Below are 21,221 nucleotides of genomic sequence, written 5' to 3'. Positions count from 1 at the left end.
TAAACTCAGCTCAGAGGTCGGGTTTCATCTTACACAACAACCTGTTTTATTAACGTCTTAATTCTAATCAGGAATCATGTATATATGGTCAGTTTTCCCTTTCTTGAATGGGACCGGAATTAGATCAGATAATATAGGTCTTGTTCAAATACACAGTTCTATCCATTAGCATAGTCCTGGAATATAGTAAGTACTATGTAAATGCTTGCTGCCTTATGAATAAATGAATTAATGAAAGAATGTGTAGCTCATGCTTCCCTATATCAGTGAATAAAGTGATTTCTATCACAGTCTATCTGTATAGAGAAGTCATGCGTTAGCGCAAGAGGATAAAAATACCATTAACAGAACTACTCAATTCTCCTATATTTATAGATATTATTTTAAACCGCATAAATGACCTTCTTTCAAATCTGCTCACAAATCTGTGGAATCCAATTTAATGTAAATATTCATAGTATTAAGTTCAATAGAGCAATGATGTTCATAGCTTCAGAAATTCTTATCTCTATCTTTACAACATGGACACAAACCATCTTCCTGAGCTCTACAGAAATAATCATTTTTAAGGTGGTCATTGGAGAAAGGGGTCTTCTGACCAAAGTTCTTTGCTTGACCTACACAAGCTTATGTTATTATAACATCCGATTCCAGGAACCAAGAAAAATTCAAGATTGTTTGACATCCCCAAGCTCAATGATACAGAAAAAGCATGTGTTGCCACTGAAGGACTAGGACAACATGTGCCAACTCCTCCAGATGCTTCTCCTTTTAGCAAGATGAAGCCTCGCAGCAAGTTTTATTTTATCCAGATGCTACCTTTTTGAGATCTTGGCAAAACGAAGGTAAGCTAGGTCTATGATTCAGATAAACATAACATTTTTTTCTTCTCTGCCCTTAACATCCCCATCAGGTTAGCAAAAAAGAGCTACAAATATCCCTTCAGAATTGTCTATTTTGATGACCCATTCAACTGATGTTATAGTTTTTTTCTGAATGTCTGTAACCCCTCAAATGTATCAAATTAGGCATTTTATACTGAATTGCCACACATGGGTGGACACGTGAATACACAGCTGTTGTTCGTTACCACTAAAAAATTTAGATTTAAATACAGATCTTTTGACTTTTTGCATTTTTAAAATAAAAAGTTGTTTCATTTCAACTTTGTTTTTTATCTAAAGTTATAAATCTTCAGTCTTCACTTTAGGTCTAGAATCTTATTAAATTTTCTCTTCTGTCACAGTGGGAAGGCATGGTCATTTGAGTCAAAAAATGTGTTTTCAAAACTGGGGTTTGGGAGTAAGTATGCGGACTCCCTAAGTCTTATTAACTGGAGTCTTACCAGAGCTAATAATTATTCTATTAAAAAATTGTTAAATGATTAAATAATACATACAAAATGTCTAGAGAAGCGCCTGATGGTAAGTGCCTGATGGTAAAAATACATGTCTTATATTATGCCACTAATGAAAAAACAACTTAAAAATCTTTTTAAAGAAAAACATTGGAATAAATGAGGCAATGCTTCCATAAATAGCTCACATCTGAAATGACTAAAATATCCTATGAATAGCACATACCATCTTCAAATGCAAAAGGATATAAAAACTGAATTTTGACTAAATAGGATTCCAAAGTAATTGAAAGTAATGAATAAAAATGGGAGCCTGAGCCAAATAAAACAGCTCAAAACTATTGAGGGAGGGAAAGAGGTAAAACCGAACGTGTGTATTTTAATCATTAAGTATTTGTGTTCCCCACTTTTTCCCCCATTTGCTTGTATTTATGCAGCTCACAATTCATGTGGAAAAAATATATATATATATATATATATATATATATATATATATATATATATATATATATATATTTAGTGCCCAGGTAGGGTTTCTCAAAATGTATATATACTCATGAAAATCTATAGTGAGTCATTAATGCCAATAAAGAAAATGAGATTTTACATAAAATATGCAAGTAGTTTTTCACAAACCTGTTCTGAGTCATTCAAATCAGGTCATTTTATATTTTTCTGTACACATATTTGCATTTATAAGGTACTGTTCATTTTTGACATTTTAAAATTCAAGAAAAAACATAAACCTCATTTATGCTCAACAGACCTATCATATTTCCAATTTTAGATTGTTTCATTTCTGCTCCACCAGCGTCTTCCACACAACAGATGCAACTCCCATTTGCCTCATTGTCAGGAAAAAATCGAATCTGTTTCAGCCTATCAGAGAGCCAAGAGGCTTCTGGGGCAGAGACACATTGCTACTTAGGATGAAAGCATCTTCATTATGCTAACTGATTCAGGGCAGGTTTGTGGCAGAAGTGCAAACTCTGGATTTATTAGCGAAAGGACACTGAGGGGCAAATGTATGTAACATTTGGCTAAACCAATTCTTCTCATCATTTTCAATTTCACTTGGCTCAGTTTATTTACCATGAATTTGACCTTGGAATGTGTGTTTTTAAATCACAGGACAAAGTGTTCAAAATGTCCCAACTAAACACTTATTTTAACTTCAAGAAAATTAATTCTATCTCTGAAAAAAGATAAATGTGAACTTCTGCAATTATGCAATGTATTATCTGCATATGAAAAAAAGGTGGTATGATTTTAAGTTTTGTTCTAAAAACTTTAAGACTTTCCCCAAAATGCTAGAGGCAAACTAAAAACACTAGATTCAGATTTATGACTATTTTTTAGTAAAACTATTTTTTTTTCTTCAGAAGAAAGGTGTGCTCTCTGCAAAGTATTTAGCAAAAAGCAAATAAAAAGTTTTGCAGGATATTCGTGGATACTATTTTTTTTCCTGATCTTTCATTTAATTCCAGCATAGCGAACATATAGCATTAGTTTCAGGTGTACGATATAGTGATTCAACAACTCCATACATTACTCAAGGCTCATCATGTTAAGTGTATTCTCAGTACCTTTCACCGATTCCACATATCCTTCCCCCTCCCCCCACCCCTTGGGATCAGAAGTTTGTTCTGTATAGTTAAGAGTCTGTTTTCTGGTTTGTCTTTTTTTTTTTTTCTTTGTTCACTTGTTTTGTTTCCTAAATTCCCATGTAAGTGAAATTATATGGTATTTGTCTTTCTCTGACACTGTTGTATTTTAAATTAAACTGATGAAATTGTCATTTTATAGGTCAAAATTCAAAAGAGTTTCACGTTTCAAACTTAATAGCCTCATCTTTATCAAGTCACAAAATCTGTACATTTGTTTCAGTTGTTTCATTATGCCAGAGGTTCCCAAACTTTGCTGCACACTTACATTTAAGACCTAAAAATGTCTGTTTCCCACCCCGAGACATTCTAATTTAATTGATACGTATGACCTTGTGTCAAGATTTTTAAAAATCTTCCCAGACATTTCTAACGCGCAGTAATATTTGGGAATCAGTTTGCTGTATCTTTGGTTTTCAATCTTTTAAAAATAACCTAGGAAGCTAGTTAAATCTCAAGATTTAACTCTCTCCTATGAGATTCTGATTCAGAAAAGCTAGGATGGTCTTGTTTTGAACTCCATAAAAACAGTCCAGCTACCATTTTTGTAGAAATCCCTAAAACAATGGTTCTCCCAGTGGATGTACTCTAGAGTTCTTCCAGTTAAACCAATGAAGTAAAAGAATTCAGAACTCCTAACGGTGAAGCCTGGCACCCAAATTTTAAGATTTCCACACATAGTTGTAATGTGCTGGTAGTGATGATAAACCATCGGTTTATGGTTTCAGTTAGGTATAATGATAAAGGCTACAACTGGAGTCAAAAGCCATAATTTGATCCCTGCAATTCACCTAATGACCATGTATAACAACATACAGTTTGGGACAATTACTGAAACTTATTTAATTGTTTATCATATGGATTATTTGACGACAGGGACCGCAGCAGTATAGCTGTTATAATTAGTGAACCAGGAAGCTATAATTACTAAACATGGTATGAAAGCATAATTTTTTAAAAAGCAGCAACAACAATAATGAAAAATAGAATCAAATCATTTTCCTCCTACAGCCAAATTCCCAGCTAATCTGGTTACCAAGATATAACCTAATGAGTCTTTAGAGTCAGACTCAATCAATATTCACAAATAGCAATGAAAATTAATAATCTGCTACAAACACTTAACTCTATCCTCAAGACATCAGTCTCTTCTGGTTTTCCTCTTACCTTACGGGCCGTTTCTTCTCGTTAGGAAGTACCCCAGGACTTAGTCTTGAGAATGCTCTTTGTTTACGTTCACACTCCATAGATGTGATCTCATCCATCTCTACAGCTTGAAATATTATTTGTATGCCAGCACATCTGAGCACTACTCTAACACCAGGCACAAGGTCAGGACAAGCCCTGGCAGCGACTTTCCTAATTCCTCTTTGGAACCGTTCAGCACTGTACCAACTCCTGCAAAGCCTCTCCAGCTCCCTTTTTGAGATACCCTGAAAGCTTCTTGGGAGCGTGCTCTCCTTTCTTGCAGCAAACTAAATAAATCTTTGATTGACTTTAGCTGTGTTCCTGGAGACTCGCTCATGCTCCTTGACAGCTGTCAATATTTGACAGATACGTTAGCTTGTTTAATTATTTACTTTCTGTCTCCAACACTCAATTGTAGGCTACTGGAAAGCAGGAACTTTGTTATCTTCACTGCCATATCCCCAGAGTCTGATCCAAAGTAGATGCACAATAAATATTTTGGAGTGAAGAGTAGTAATATTACAATTTTTTTATAACTGCTATTTTCTTTTCTGTGACACTTATCAGTATTATAGAAACAAAACTGACATCTTGCCCTTCCTCTACATCATAACCCACAGTCACAAAAGTAAAACATTATGCCAATGAAATAGATGAAAAATAACGAAAAAAAAATAGGGTGATCCTCTCTAGCTCTCTTCCCCAAATAAAGAAAACCTTGGTCCTTTTCTATAAGTTATTGATTCCAACAACCTTATTCCTTATCTTGACAACAGTAATACATGATAACCCTTGCAGGAATAATAATTATGTGGAAAAAAAAAAAAAAAAACCTTTTCTGCCACCATGAACAGATTAGTTGTATTTGGTTACCCAGTGGGGATTTGTTTGTTTTTTAAAATTTGTTTTTCTTTTAAATACTTGTATTTTTATTTGTTAGGCCTGAATATCCAAAACATGAATCCTCTTTAAAAAACTATTTGAAATAACTTAGGTTTCCTTCTAAAATTCTTTTGCCTTGGAGTCTTTGCTTAACATTAGAAAATACCATAAAATGGGGCGCCTGGGTGGCACAGTCGTTAAGCGTCTGCCTTCGGCTCAGGGCGTGATCCTGGCATTCTGGGATCGAGCCCCACATCGGGCTCCCTGCTCTGCTGGGAGCCTGCTTCTTCCTCTCCCACTCCCCCTGCTTGTGTTCCCTCTCTCTGGCTGTCTCTCTCTGTCAAATAAATAAATAAAATCTTAAAAAGAAAATACCATAAAATGAAAATCAATGAGATAGATATAAATATCATCCCATAAGTTAACAGTCTGATTCCAAGTTCCTTACTTCCCCTAAAGAATCTCTTAAAATATTATAGCAAATATAAATTACCTTACAACCATATAGAATCTCTTACTTTTGCATTGCAGGCATATATATATATATATATACACACACACACATATATATGATTTATGTATGTATGTATATGACATATATATCAGGCATATATAATGTATAATTATATATACATAATTTTACATTTACATATATGTATAATTATATATAAAATTATATATATAATAGTTACAATTGGAAAATGAAAAATGTGATTGGGTTAAATGAAATGTCCTATAGCAGCTGTCATAATATAACCCAAAATAGCTTGCTATAGGTAGACATTGATGGTTTAACTAATGAAAAACAGGTGGACTAGTTGAAAATAGAGGGCAGTAAGAGCTCTGCCATCCAAGGATTTGGCTGTTAATGATAATAAGATCACTTACAACAGCAGGTGTTTAAAATGTCATCTACCCAAGTGGAATATGTGTTGAGCATAGAAAGCTATATTTAACTTGTTCAGGACTTTTTCTCAATTTAGGAGATTAGGTTCCATTTAAATGTGATAAAAGAATCTCCTTGAAGAAATTCAACTGATATTAAAAATTTTCAATTCCTTAATATGTAGGTTTACAGATGAATGTGGTGACATACTTTGATAATATATAAGCTATTTTAACAGTTCTGTGCTTTATCTAGGTCTTTCTAACATAACATGATTAGCAAAGATATCTTTTGTATATTTTGTCCCCAAAATAGACTATAGTCAGTATTATAGAGATGTAAAATGGTCCTGTTTTCTTTATGCTGTTGAATTAAGATTCAAGGAAATAGCTTGAAAGTGTATATTAGTGTGTAAAATGTGTTTATATTTGTAATATTTATTAGTTACTAATAACATATTTTTAATTAAAAGATGTAGGCTGGCACTAAGTACACTATTTTCACTTAACATTTGTGGTTGTTAGCAGTTGATTAAATAGTTCCCTTGTGAAAGTTACAATATCATGGCAGATTGTGAAAGTTAAAATGAATTGCTTTCTGTATTTGAATGACTTTGCTTAAGCCTTTTATGTGTGGCAAGATTCTTTTTACCATTACTTTGTTAAGAAAAGAAAAATATCCATAACTTGGAAATAAAGCAGGAAGATGACTACATGTCCTTTCAATGTCATTGTTTAACAGGATCACTCAAGAATTTAATTATCTAGGAGGATGCACCTGTGTTTTACTTTACTATTTATTATTTTATTAGAGCCCTGAAACTGTGAAATTCAATGTTAAGTTACAGGTTTCTGTCAGGTACAAAAGATAAACCCAAAGGTTTCAGGGTTTCACTTTCAAGGCTTGTAGGACATTTAACAGTTTTATTTCTATCAAACACTTTTCAGGAATCCTTTGATGATAAAAATCTCTGTTCCTTGAATCATCCTTTGAGCCAGTTTTACCAACTTACTGGTTCCCTTATTGGTGAATAAGATGAATAAAATAATTGAAACATGTTTATTATGTGTTTATATGGTAGTCATACTCCTAACTTTAGAAAACTGTACTTAACACTTCTGAAAGTTCCAGTCTCACCTCCCAGAGACAATTATACTGAGTCACCTGAGAAAAACACCTGACCACACATCTTGCCTTTGAGACCACAATAAATCCCAAGAGGCATCAGACCTTTACCTTGATGACTTTTAGTTTCTGTTCTTTTCCTAGCTTTGTGTGTTTTAACTTGTTTCCAATTCTAGACCAAGTTTGGATCTGGTTCTCATTTGTTTGGGCCTGCTAAATTATTTCTTGTTAGTGGCAGCAAAAATTAGGAATCTGGTTTTATGATCTGATTACTTAATAGTCTTTGCTGAGCGAATGATGGTGATCTTTGTCTGTATGAGAGCTGATAAGGAATGTTTCTTGATGATCTTTTAAAATTTGCTCTCTTATTTGGGAAAACAAATTGACTGAGAAAATACCCCATTGCCCCTGGAATCGTAAACAGGTCTTTGAAATCTGGGCTGTTTTGTTTCTGTATTTATGTTGACTTATTATAGAGGTTATAGACCTTAACCTCCAAGTTCTGTGACTCTTTGAACTGATAAGAGCCTTTACCTCTCAGTTCGTGAGATGAAATATTTTCCTAGTTTAAGAAGATATTAATAAATTATATTATAGGGGTACCTGGGTGGCTCGGTTGGTTAAGCTTCTACCTTCGGCTCAGGTCATGATCTCGCAGTCCTGGAATTGAGCCCCATGTCAGGCTCCTGCTCAGCGTTGGAGCCTGCTTCGCCTTCTCCTGCTGCACACCCCCTCCACCAGCTTGTGTACTCTGTCTCTCAAATAAATTTAAAAATCTTTAAAAAAAATAATTACAAAGACAAATTCAAGGAGCTCTGTATTAATTGCTTTATGAAGAATAAAAGGTACTTACATAAGTCTAATATTTCAAAAATAGAAAATAAACTGATTAATATTTTAATATACTAGGCTTTTAATAGATACAAACTATTTTCTCAGAAATTTCTACATCAAAAACCTGTTTACATGAGAATCCACATTCACACGAATCTCCTGATGACCCAGGACATTTTAATAATTTTGGCTTAAAAACACACATCTTATATTTTTCCTTGTGTTTATTACTGTGAAGTATGTATAGAGTTTTTTTGGGTTTTGTTTTTATTTTTTTAAAGATTTTATTTATTTGAAAGAGAGAATGAGCAGTGGGAAGGAGCAGAGTGAGAGAGGGAGAGAGAAAAGCAGACTCCCTGCTGCACAGGAAGCCTGATGTGGGGCTCTATCCCAAGACCTGGAGATCATGACCTGAGCAGAAGGCAGATGCTTAATCTACTGAGCCAGGTAGGTGCCCCGGTAAGAGTTTTTATAAGAGTTGAATTTATTAATCCAACATAATATTTAGGACTGAGAATATGTAAAATTATATGCTCAATTCAAGCTTGAACACAATTTCCAAGATCGATCCTTACCTAATTTAAAAACTTGGACTGATAATAAGCTGATTTAATTAATAAATAATCATTTTATTTATTTATTTGACAGAGAGAGACAGCCAGCGAGAGAGGGAACACAGCAGGGGGAGTGGGAGAGGAAGAAGCAGGCTCCCAGCGGAGAAGCCTGATGTGGGGCTCGATCCCATAACACCAGGATCACGCCCTGAGCCGAAGGCAGATGCTTAACGACTGCGCCGCCCAGGTGCCCCAATAAATAATCTTTTGATAGATAATTTCTAAGTAAGATTAAATACAGATGCTTCAGTTACTAAATATAATTTTAATACACATATTATATTTATAATATAGTTACATATTTGTATATATATTTATAATATATAGTTACATATATTTATATTTATATAATATATATTTATATCTTTATATAATATATACTACATATTAATTTACTTATAAATAAAATATAGTCAATATAATATAACATATAAATATATATGTGTAAAGTGCTACTTTAAGATATTGCTTCATATTTTTATATATTATAGAATAGACAAGTTCTTAGGCCATGTTCAGGACTGTGCACATTCACGTCACTTTAAGAAATTATGAAAGTGATGTTTGTGGCTATAAAAGTTGTGCCATATATTTATGTTAACTTGTACAATTACTATAAAGGATTGATATTTCTTGCTTATTCACCCACTTTTTTTGTGAAGTACAGGCAATTATTTTTGTTAAAAGTTATCATCAATATGGGTAGTTTGAATCACAGTAGAATTAATAATAAAAGAGAAATACAACTGTATATATAAGGTTATGGGATGAGTTTTTGATTTTCAAGGAAAAAGAGAGAAGTTCTGCTGTAAGTTTCTATTTGTTTCAGAATATGATAGAGTATAGTGAAAGACAAAACTAGAGTGTTTATGGCAAGTTATGGAGAACTAAGGGAAATGAAATTTGTCTTGGTTTCTAGTATCTTAGTATGAGAAAAAGCTATGAAATGTGTCAAAGTTTTAGCAATGTGTACCCAGTTTTGATGAATTTGGTCATAAGGAAATCACTTTTTTAGAAAGGAGAGTATGCGTACTTTACTTTCAATTATTTTAAATTAATGCAAAATTAGACTTTGGCTTTTCTTTATTAGAATAAAAATTGATCTAGAAAAATTCAGTCTTCTCTTATCCAGAAGTACTACATGGTTACTAATTACCTTCTGTGTAATCTGACCAGGAAACAAAGGTTCTGTATCTGACCAGAATACTTTTCTTTGTCTTGACTCTTAATGTTCTTGATTATTTTTTTAAACAAATTTATAGTTTCCTCAATTCGGAACTGGCTAAGTCTTTATGAAGTTGTATGAATTCACTTTTACATTTATGCTATAATATTTTATTAGCATACTGATTAGATATGCAGCCATGTACTGTTTTGCAGGCACCAATGATCGTCCTATCAAGTGGCCTAATCTTTGACAGCTAGTATTTGTTTTGAATGTTCTTGGTATTGTTTTAAATACCAATATGCATCTATTTTCTAATGGATATATAATTCTTTTCTCTTTATTCTCATACTATGTAACCCTCGTGATCTTAGAAACACTTTTAAGGGGTCTGCTAAGTCAACATTATTGTTATAATAATACTAAAATGCTATTTCTGTTTTTCACATTTATGCTATTTTGAATGTATAGAAGAGTTTTCCAAAAGCTGTATCTGTGATATTGCAGCAGATACAATGCAGGTAACAGGATAATCCAGTTGTTTCCTATTAAGGGAGACATTAAGAAAAAATTGCAAGAAAAGTGTATACGTTTCTCTTCCTACTACTTTATTTTTTCAGGGTAACAGTTTTTTTCATAAAAATATTTGGTTTTAAGTACTAGACTTATTATTGTTATTTTAATATTTATATAGTAAATGTTGACAAATATAGCCTATGTAAACAAAAGCTCTTTGGAATTTTCTAGAATATTTAAGATTGTAAATCTGTATTAACACGAAAAAGCTTGAAAATGACTGTGATATACTATGCTATGTAAATTGATGAGAAAATATTTTTTGAATGGTGTCTGATTCTTACTGAACAAAGAATATTTAAATTATGTGAACAGATATTTTACTGAGCCTCTTTTTGTGGAAATACAGTTATTTGTATAGGTTCATTAAGAGTCTGTCCTGCTTTTATCTTTTATTATTAAACAAATCGATGTTGCAGCCAAAGCCTAGAGTGTCACTGAAGAAAGAATAAGCCTTATTTAATCAGATATAATTAGCCCACCATCAGAGAACACAAATTACTATTCTAATGAGTCCAGGGGTAAGAGAGCAAGAGGTAAGTCAGGGCAAATAGTCTCAAAGGAACAAAGTAAGAATGAGAGCCAACATTACAAAAGAATGTTTAAAAACAAAAAATTTCTCTAAAAAACAGGAAAAAATCAGCAGAATTTAAAATCCTAAACCCACAAATAAAGGAAAACATAAAAAGGAAAATATAATGAATTTTAGTAAATAAAAGAATAATTCTGGGGGTGGGGGTTCTTTAGTCATAAGGAAAATGATAGCAGATGGAAAAGCCCAGAGATTCAGAAGGAAATAAAGAGCACTGGGAAATAAAAACAATTATATAAATTTGTATAAAACAATATCCTCATGAGATTTAAAGTGTATATTGTATTAAAATACACAGCAAAATTGTACAAAAGAAGGAGGCTAATAAGGATACAGTATTCTAACTTCTTGAATTATCTGGGACATGGTGAAAGTAATTTTGATGGTAGATTTTAATAAGTCAAAAATGTATGTCTTTATTTCTAGACTATTCATTAAAATAGTGGTAAAATAATTATAAATTATAAATTATATGTATTATATAAATTATAAATAAGTGAATACAGAGAAAAATATATAATTTTTTAAAGGAGCGAAAATGGAACATAGAACATATGGGACAAATAAAAGACAAATAAAAGACTAATCTTTTATATTCCAATAAAGTATAGACAATAAAAAAATCAAAGATTGAATTTTTTAAAATATTGCTTTCTAAAGTGACACACCTTAAATATAAGGATAAAGAAAGTTGAAAATAAAATGATGAGAAAATATATGCCAAGTAAGCAGTAACAAAAGAAAGATGTCATAGTTTTATTCATATCACACTACATAGATTTTGAGATAATTATTTCATAATAATATAATATCCAATTCACAATGTAATTATAAATCCTAATTTTTAATGTATTTAATAACAGAGTAGAATATTTAAAAACTTGGCAGATATAAAGGAGAAACATATATATCTACCATCATATACAAAATTTGAATAAAATTCTCTCAAAAATTGGTGGAATAATCTTAAATAGCAAGAGTATAGTTTAGACAAAACAATGAAAAATGGACTACTTGACACATGTAGAACACTGCATTCAACTGCCAGAAACACATTCTTTGAAAATACATGGAGTATTTATATTCTCACAAAGTTAATTTCACACCCAAATAGTTTCACTGGAGGATATTTTAAAATATTTGCCTTCACAGGGATTAACAGAAAGAGGAAATACTTCCCAAATATTTTCATAAGGCCAAGTTACATTTGACACCAAAACCTGTCAAGGCTATTAAGAGGAAAGAGCATTACAGACTAATACATTCTTGAATATGATAAGATAATCCATTTTAAAAGATAGCAAATTATTCAATAATATACATACATGATAACAAATACAATCATAATGTGAATATTCCAGGAATACAAGGCTTATTTAATAATCAACAATGTTAATATAATTAACCACATTAAATTTTAAAATATGATGTCAACATGTGATAATTTATTAAATTTATAAAAGATGTGAACTTACTTCATATGGTAAGAGAGGTGTACAAAATTTCTATATAAAATTCAATGTAATAGGAAAATATTGAAAGGCTTTTCTTCTATGTTTTTTAAAAAAGTCAAGGATGCCTTCAATCACTGTTTATATTGAACACTGCACCAAACATTCTTGTGCAGAAAAAGAGATATGAAGGGCACCTGGTGACTCAGTTGGTTAAGCATCCAACTCCTGATTTTAGCTCAACTCATGATCTCAGGGTCCTAGGATCCAGCCCTGTGTAGGCTCCACACCCAGTGGAGACTCTGCTTCAGATCCTCTCCCTCTCCTCTTACTCCTCCACACTCACACACACTCTATCTCTCTCTTTCAAATAAATAAATCTTTAAAAAAATAGATATGAGTTGTTAAGATTAATATGGAATAAATGAAACCCATTACTTAGAACCTGATTGTGTTTATAAAATATACATATATATATGCAAACATTCATATAGACAGTCGAATAGACTAGTACAATTCATAAAGGAACAGAAATCAATTCTATTTTTATGGATTATCAATAAACAATAAGAAAATAAATTTTAAATTGTTATAATTATATCATCAAAGTCATTAAGTATTTATATCTATATGTTTTATATATCTATTATTATGCATTTATATTTACATATATTATGCACAAATTATGTACAGACATGATTGAGGAAAAAGAAATGTGTACAAAGGTGTAAAAACAGCCAAGACAATTTTAAAGAAGAACAAAGTTGGAAGACTTATTCTAACGTATATCAAAATTAGAAGTCTGAAGTAATTAAGACAGCTGATCAATGCATACCAATGATAAAAAATAAAAAGTCAAGAAACCATACATATACAAATATTTATAACAAAATGTTCCAAAGGTTTATAGGAATACTGGCCTTTTCAATAAATGGTGTTAGGTGAACTATATTTCTTCTATGGGGTCAGTAATCTTGGCTCACATCTAACATTATACAGCCTTAATTACATGATTTGTAGATGTAATTGTGAAACATAAAATTAAAGATTCTGGGAGTTGTAAGATGATACCTTCATGACAAAGGGGCAGCCAAATTTTCTAAGACAGGACACAAATTGTTTAAACGATTAAGGGATTAAGTAACAAATTGGATTTTAAGATTAAACCCTTTCTCTTAAAGTTCCATTATTTAAAGAGCTAAAACATAAACTACAGACTGAGAGAAGATATTTGCAATACATTTAACCAACATAAAACCTATACCCTGAAAATATAGATAATTTCTACAAATCATAGGAAAAAAACCCTAAAAAATAAGAAAAATAGTACTGAAGAGGCAACAAACAAAAACAAAAAAGACATACCATGGGAATATGAAAGATTTCTAAACCTCATTAGTCACAGAATATATACAAATGAAAAACAAAACAAAACAGAAATAAATTATCATTCTACCCCTACCAGAATTCTTAAGATAAATAGATAAAAATAGATAGATGATAGATAGATAAATAATAGATAAAGTAACTTTGAATTCACATGCACTGAAGGTGAGAGTAAATCAGTTCAACTAGTTTAGAAACTGCTTAGTAGTATCAACTAAAGTTGAATATGCACATACTTCTATGACCAAATAATTCTATTGTTAAATAGAAATGTTTACATATGTTCACTGAAAGATAAGTGCAGAAATATTTCTGACTGCACAATTCATAACAGTCCCAAACGGGTAACAATGCTGTCAGAAACAGCTGAATGGTTAAATAAATTATGTTATATTTGTGCAATGAAACATTGTGAAGCAATGAGAATGAATAAATGTGCTACACATAACAGTATGGAAAAATCTCAGCATAATATTGAGAATAAAACAGGCAGATACAAAAGAGAATATGCTGTATGACTCTTAATTTTTAAAAATTTAAAAATAAGAAAAACAAATGTGCAGTGTTACAATTCAAGATTGTGTTTATCTTCAAATAGAAAGGTACAATGTATTGACTGAAAGGTGCAGGAGGGACTTGTGGATTGATAACAAAGGACTTTTCCTCCTCTGGATATATTATTTATGTGTGTTCAATCTGCAAAAATTCATCAAGCCATATAGTTATAAATTTTGTATTTTGCTCTTGGTTATATTTCAACAATCTTTATAACATAAGTAGAAAATATTACCAAAACATGAATCAAATAGCCAGACAGTTTCAAATATGTAAGAATTCATAAAAGATAATACCTATTACTCCTTCTATAAATAAATGGTTAGTATTGAGTACACAAGCAATTAAGTGGAGAATGAATACAGAGGTCTGAATACAGAGGTCTCAGGAATAGAGATGGCTTGTGAAAAAACCCATTATGAGGCTGGGGTTTATTTAAATATAAAATCAGTGCTAAGAGAGTTAGGAATTAAAGTTATCAAATCTAATTGGATATATTTTTATAGTATAACAATTATGATTAACAAGGACTGCATCCTTGACATGGTGACCTGCAATAGAGAGACATATCACTACACACAAACTTGCCCGCCCTGGGGCACAGCAAAAAATAGCAGTTTAAAAGGCAACTAGACTAGAAGGAAAGGTAGTCAATTTACTAACTTAGAGTCCATCAAATAGGCAGAAAACTAATGGAACTCTCTCCAGGGTTGGAGATGCCAGTGAGCACAATTTTTTATGCCCCCTCTCCCCACCACCATCATACATGAGTAGAAGCAGGGATCAGGCACTTAGCCAGCCTGCTAGGGTCACTCCAGTGCATTCCATACCTTTGGCCCATGCCAGCTCCAGTTTCCTCTCCAAGGCAACCCCAGCATGGCACACCCTAGGCCTCTCTGCATATTCCTATCCCTGCTCCAGCTCTCCTGTCAAAGTGGCCCTCACACAGCATTCCCTGAGACCCCTCTGACCTACACCTGACAGAATATCCTACCAAAGTGGCCCCAGTATGGTGTGCCCCAGGACTACTTGATTCCAGTTGGCCCCATCAAGGTATGCTTCCAGGACCTTCCAGGGCTACCAACTTCAGCTCCAACTGGCCTGCCAAAACTGCCAGGGACACACAATTTACATAGAGGATACTTCTACACAAGGCTACTCTTTTAAGACTGGGAGAGGTAGCTATTCTGTCTAATTCATAGAAATAAATGGAATGTCAAACAAAATGAGACAGAAGACTATGGCCCTAAAAAAAAGAACAAGAAAAAAACCCAGAAAAACTCTAATAAAATGGAGACAAGTAACTTCCCTAATAATAAGTTCAAAGTAATGGTCATAAAGATGCTCACAGATCTTGGTTAAGAATGGAAGAACACAGTAAGAACTCCAAAAAAGAAGAAAAATGGGAAAAAAGCAATCAAAGCTTAATTGTAGCTGAAATGAAAAATACAACTGTGGGAATCAAGAGCTGAATAGATGATTTAGAAGAATAGCTCAGCAACCTTGTAGACAGAATAATGGAAATCATACAATCAGAACAGAATTTTAAAAAATTTAAAAAAAAATAAAAAATAAAAGGTAAGGATAGATTAAGAGATCCCTGGGTCAACATCAAGCATACTAATACTCACATTACAGAGGCCCCAGAAGAAGAAGAAAGAGAGAGAAAGGCAACTTTATTTAAAAAAATAATAATAATAATGGCTGAAAACTTCCCTAACTTTGGGAAGTAAACAGACATCCAGGTCCAGGAAACTGAGAGTCACAACCGAGATGAAATCAAAGAGATTCACATAAAGGCATTTTATAATCAAAACAGCAAAAGTTAAAGAGAAAATCTTAAAGGCAGCAGGAGAAAAATAAACAGTCACATACAAGGGAAACCCCAAAGACTGTGAACTGATTTTTCAGGAGAAACTCTGCAGGCCAAAAGACAGTGCAGAATATATTTAAAGTACTGAAAGGAAAAACTTAAGCTTAGAATACTATACGTAGCAAGATTATCACTCAGAATTAAAGGAAGGATAAAAAGTTCCCCAAACAAGCAAAAACAAAGGAGTTCATTATTACTAAACTGTCCTTGCAAGAAATGTTAAAGGATTTTCTTTAAACAGAAAAGGAAAGGCCATAACTAGAAATAACAAAATACATGAAGAAAAAAAAATCTCACTGGTAAAGGCAAATACACAGTAAAGTCAATGGATCAGCCACTTAAAAAGCTATATGAGTTTAAAAGACAGAATAATAAAATCAACTATTACTACAGTAAGTAAAGGGTACACAAAATAAAGAGTTTAATATATGATGTCAAAAACAAAATCGGGGGGAGTATAAATACAAAGTTTCAGGATGTGTTCAAACTTAAGTGACTATCAACTTAAAATAGACATATAAGGGCACCTGGGTGGCTCAGTAGGTTAAGCGTCTGACTTCAGCTCAGGTCATGGTCTTGCGGTCCTGGGATCAAGCCCCATATCAGGCTCTGTGCTCAGCAGGCAGTCTGCTTGTCCTCTCCCTCTCCCTCTCCCTCTGTCCCTCCCACCACTCATGCTTGCTCTCTCTGTCATAAATAAATAAAATCTTTTAAAAAAGACTATCTATCATCTAACTATATATAATATATTGATATATATTTACCTCATGGTAGCCACAAACTAACAATCTATAATAGAGACAAAAAATAAATAAATAAACAGAAAGGAACAAACCCATAATGCTACGGGAAACCTTCCACAAAGGAAGAGAGCAAAAGAAGAAGAAAGAAAAAACTACTAAAACAAGCAGAAAACAATTAACAAATGGTAAAAGTACATACCTATCAATAATTACTTTAAGTGTAAATAGATGAATTGCTCCAATCAAAAGACTGAATGGATGGATAGAGGACTGAATGGATGATGAAAAAAAAAGAAAATAAAAAAAATAAAAATAAAAGACTCGCTTATATTCTAGCCACAATGACTCACTTAAGATCTAAAGAAACAACACACAAAAGATCTAAAGAAACACAAAGACAGAAAATGAAGAAATGAAAAAAGATATTTTATGAAAATGAAATAACAGAAGCTGGCACAGCAATACTCACATCAAAGAAAACAGACTTTAAAACAAGGATTGTAAACAAAGCCAAAGAAGAGCATTATGTAATAATAAAGGGGTTAGTCCAAGAATATGTAATATTCATAAATATTTATTCACTCAACATAGGAACACCTAAATATATAAAGCAAATATTAATAGACATAAAGAAATTGACAGTAATACACTAATAGAAGGGAACTTTAATACTCCACTTACATCAATGGATAGATCACCCAGACAGAAAATCAATAAGAACCTGTGGCTTTAAATGCCACATTAGACCAGATGGACATAATAGCTACATAGAGAACATTTCATTCAAAAACTCCAAAATACACATTCTTTTCAAGCGTATATGGAACATTCTCCAGGACTGATTATATGTTACACCACAAAACAGGCTCAAATTCAAGAAGATTGTAATCATATCTAGCATCTTTTCTGATCACAGTGGTATGAAATTAAACATTGATTACAAGAAGAAAACTAGAAAAAACACAAACATGAAGACTAAAAACATGCTACTAAGCAATCAATGGGTCATGAAGAAATCAAGGAGGAAATAAAGAAAATAGCTTGAGACAAACAAAAATTGAAATGCACTGGTTCTAAATCTTTAGAATGCAACAAAAGCACGTCTAGAAGGGAAGGATACAGGCCTACCTCAAGAAATAAAGAAACAAAAATATTAAATAAAAAATCTAATTCTACATCTAAAATAACTATAAATAAAGAATTAGCAAAGCCCAAAATTAGCAGAAGGAAGGAAATAATAAAAATCAGAATGGAAGTAAAGAAAATAAAGACTAAAAAAAAAAAAAAAAAACAAAGGAAAGATTAATAAAACTAAAAGCTGACTCTGAAAAGATACATAAGATCAATAAACCTCGAGCCAACATAACAAGAAAAAAAGAGAGAAGGCCCAAATAAGTAAAATCAGAAATAAAAGAAGAGAGGTTGTAACTGACACCACAGAAATACAAAAGATAATAAATCATTGGAAAGCATGGGAAAAAAAGGATAAATTCCTAGAAAAACAAACCTTCCAAGACTGATCTAAATAGAAAATACAAATAGACTGACCACAAGTAATGACATTGAAACAGTAAAAAAACAAAGAAACAAACAAACAGAAAAATGCTCAAACCACAAAAGTCCAGGACCAGATGGCTTCACAGGTCAATTCTACCAGACATTTAAAGAAGAATTAACACCTATCATTTTCAAATTATTTTAAAAAATTGAAGAGGAAGAAATGCTTTCAAACACATTTTAGAAGGGCATCATTACCCTGATACCAAAACCAAAGAAACCACCAAAAAAAAAAAAAAAAAAAGAAAGAAAAGAAAAGAAAAAGAAAATTAAAAGCCAATATCCTTGATAAACATAAATGCAAAAATTATCAACAAAATGTTAGTAAACCATATTCAACAATACTTTAAAAGGATCATACACCACAATCAAGTGGGCTTTAATCCAGGGATGCAAGGATGTTCACATCTGGAAATCATATTAAAAAAATAAAAGATGAAAATATGATCTCAAAAGATGCAGAAAAAGACTTTGACAAAATTTAACATCCGTTTATAATAAAAACTCTCAACGAAGTGTATATAGAGGAATGTATCTCAACATAATAAGCAATTAGGTGAGAAAAAGAAATAAAAGTAACCCAAATTGGAAAGGAAGTAAAACTGTCACTATCTGCAGATGACATGTTTGTATATACAGAAGACCCTAAAGACTTCTCCAAAAAAAACTTGTTAGAACCAATAAATGAATTCAGTAATGTCACAGGATACAAAATTAACCTACAGAAATTGTATTTCTATAATAATGAACAACCAGAAAGAGAAATTAAGAAAACAATCCCATTTATAACTGTACCATAAAGAATAAAATACCTAGGAATAAATTTCACCAGGGAGGTGAAAGACTTGTATACTGGAAACTATACACATGATTGGTGAAAGGAATTGAAGATGATGCAAATGAATGGAAAGATATATCGTGCTCATGGCTTGAAGGACTAATACTGTTAAGATGTCCATACCTACAGATTCAACATGATTCTCACTAAAATACCAGTAGTACTTTTCCTGGAACTAGACCAAAGTATTCTAAAATTTGCATAGAAGCACAACAGACCCCCCAAATCCAATGCAGGCTGAAGGAAAAAATAAGCTGGAGGCATCATGCTTCCAGATTTCAAATAATACTATACCACGTCATTACAATCAAAAGAGTATGGTATGGCTACGAAAACAGACACAGATTAATGAAATAGGATAAAGAACCCAAAAATAAACCCATGCATACTTGGTCTGGTAATCTATAACAAAGGAGGCAAGAATATACAAAGTGGGCTTTTCCTCTATGGTCAGGAGTATGATAGGGATGTCCATTCTCACCACCGTCCTGGAAGTCCTAGACACAGCAACCAGACAACACAAAGAAATAAAATGCATCCAAATCAGCAAGAAATAAATCAAACTTTCACTATTTGCAGATAACATGATACTCTATATAGAAATCCTGAAAAACTCCTCCAAAAATGGCTAGAACTGATACATGAATTCAGTAAAGTTGCAGGACACAATATCAACATACAGAAAATTGCTGCATTTCTATACACCAATAATGAAGCAGTAGAAAGAGAAATTAAGGAATTAATTCCATCTACAATTGCACCAAAAACAATAAGATACTTAGGAATAAACCTAACCTAAGAGGTGAAAAACTTGTACTCAGAGAAAGACAAATATCATATGATTTTGGAATGTAAGAAAAAACCAAATGAGCAAAGGTGGGGAAAACAAAGAGAGTGAGAAGGAGGCAAACCATAAGAAATTCTTAACTATAGAAAACAAACTGATGGTTACCAGAGGGGAGGTGGGGGGGTGGTGAAATAGGTGATGGGGATTAAGGGGTGCACTTGCTGTGATGAGCACTGGGTATTGTATGGAAGTGTTGAATCACTATATTGTATACCTGAAACTAATATTACATTAGGTTAACTAAGTGGAATTTATATAATATCTAACTAACTAATTAAATAAATAAATAAATAAATAAATAAATAAATAAATAAATAAAATTTAAAAGAGTAAACAATGTGGAAAACACAGTCTCTTCAATAAATGGTGTTTAAACCATTTAAAACTGGACAGCTACATGTTAAAAGAATGATTACACTCAAATAATGAAACATGGAACACTACATCAAAAACTAATGAAGTATTGTATGGTAACTAACATAACAATAATAATAATAATAATAATAATTAATAAAAGAATGAAACTAGACTACAAGTTTACACCATAGACACAACTAAATTCAAATTGGATTAAAGACTCGAATGTAAGACCTGAAACCATAAAACTCCTAGAAGAAAGCATAGGCAGGAAAATCTTTGACACTGGTCTTGCAATATTTTTTGGATCAGTCTCCTCAGGCCAGGGCAAAAAAGCTAAAATAAACAAATGGGATTACATTAAACTAAAAAGTTTTTTTCACAGTGAAGTAAACCACCATTAAAATGAAAAGGCAACCTACTGAATGGGAAAAGATTTTTGCAGTCATACATTCAGTAAGGGGTTAAGATCAAACTGTATAAAGAGCTTACACAACCTAATTTCAAAAATACCAAACAACCCAATTAATAAATGGGCATTGGATTTGAATAGAGAGTTTTCCAAAGAAGACATACAGATGGCCAACAGACAAATAAAAAGACACTCAACATCACTAATCATCAGGAATTTGAAATCAAATCCACAGCAAGATATTACCTCATACCCGCCATATCAGCTATTATCAAAAAGACAAAAAACAACAAGTGCTGGTAAGAATGTGGAGTAAAGG

At 32.2% G+C, this 21,221-nt stretch overlaps 1 long non-coding RNA gene across 11 annotated transcripts in view; it reads right to left on the bottom strand.

The window, feature by feature from the left end:
* Positions 1-21,221, bottom strand: part of LOC123801282 (uncharacterized) — a 925,199-nt gene that overhangs the window by 222,557 nt on the left and 681,421 nt on the right. The window contains exon 6 of one of the 11 annotated variants that reach the window (XR_015727942.1): positions 17,479-19,783. The exons of the other annotated variants lie outside the window; for them this stretch is intronic. This is a non-coding gene — a long non-coding RNA (uncharacterized LOC123801282). Of the gene's footprint in view, positions 1-17,478; positions 19,784-21,221 lie in introns of those variants that run through there. 11 annotated transcript variants of the gene reach the window in all.

This window comes from Ursus americanus, chromosome 20 (assembly GCF_024610735.1).
Source record: "Ursus americanus isolate L20-20 chromosome 20, mUrsAme1.1.p, whole genome shotgun sequence".
Classification (NCBI taxonomy): domain Eukaryota; kingdom Metazoa; phylum Chordata; class Mammalia; order Carnivora; family Ursidae; genus Ursus; species Ursus americanus.
Note: the sequence above shows the minus strand (reverse complement) of the source record. Positions and strands in the feature narration are given on the sequence as shown.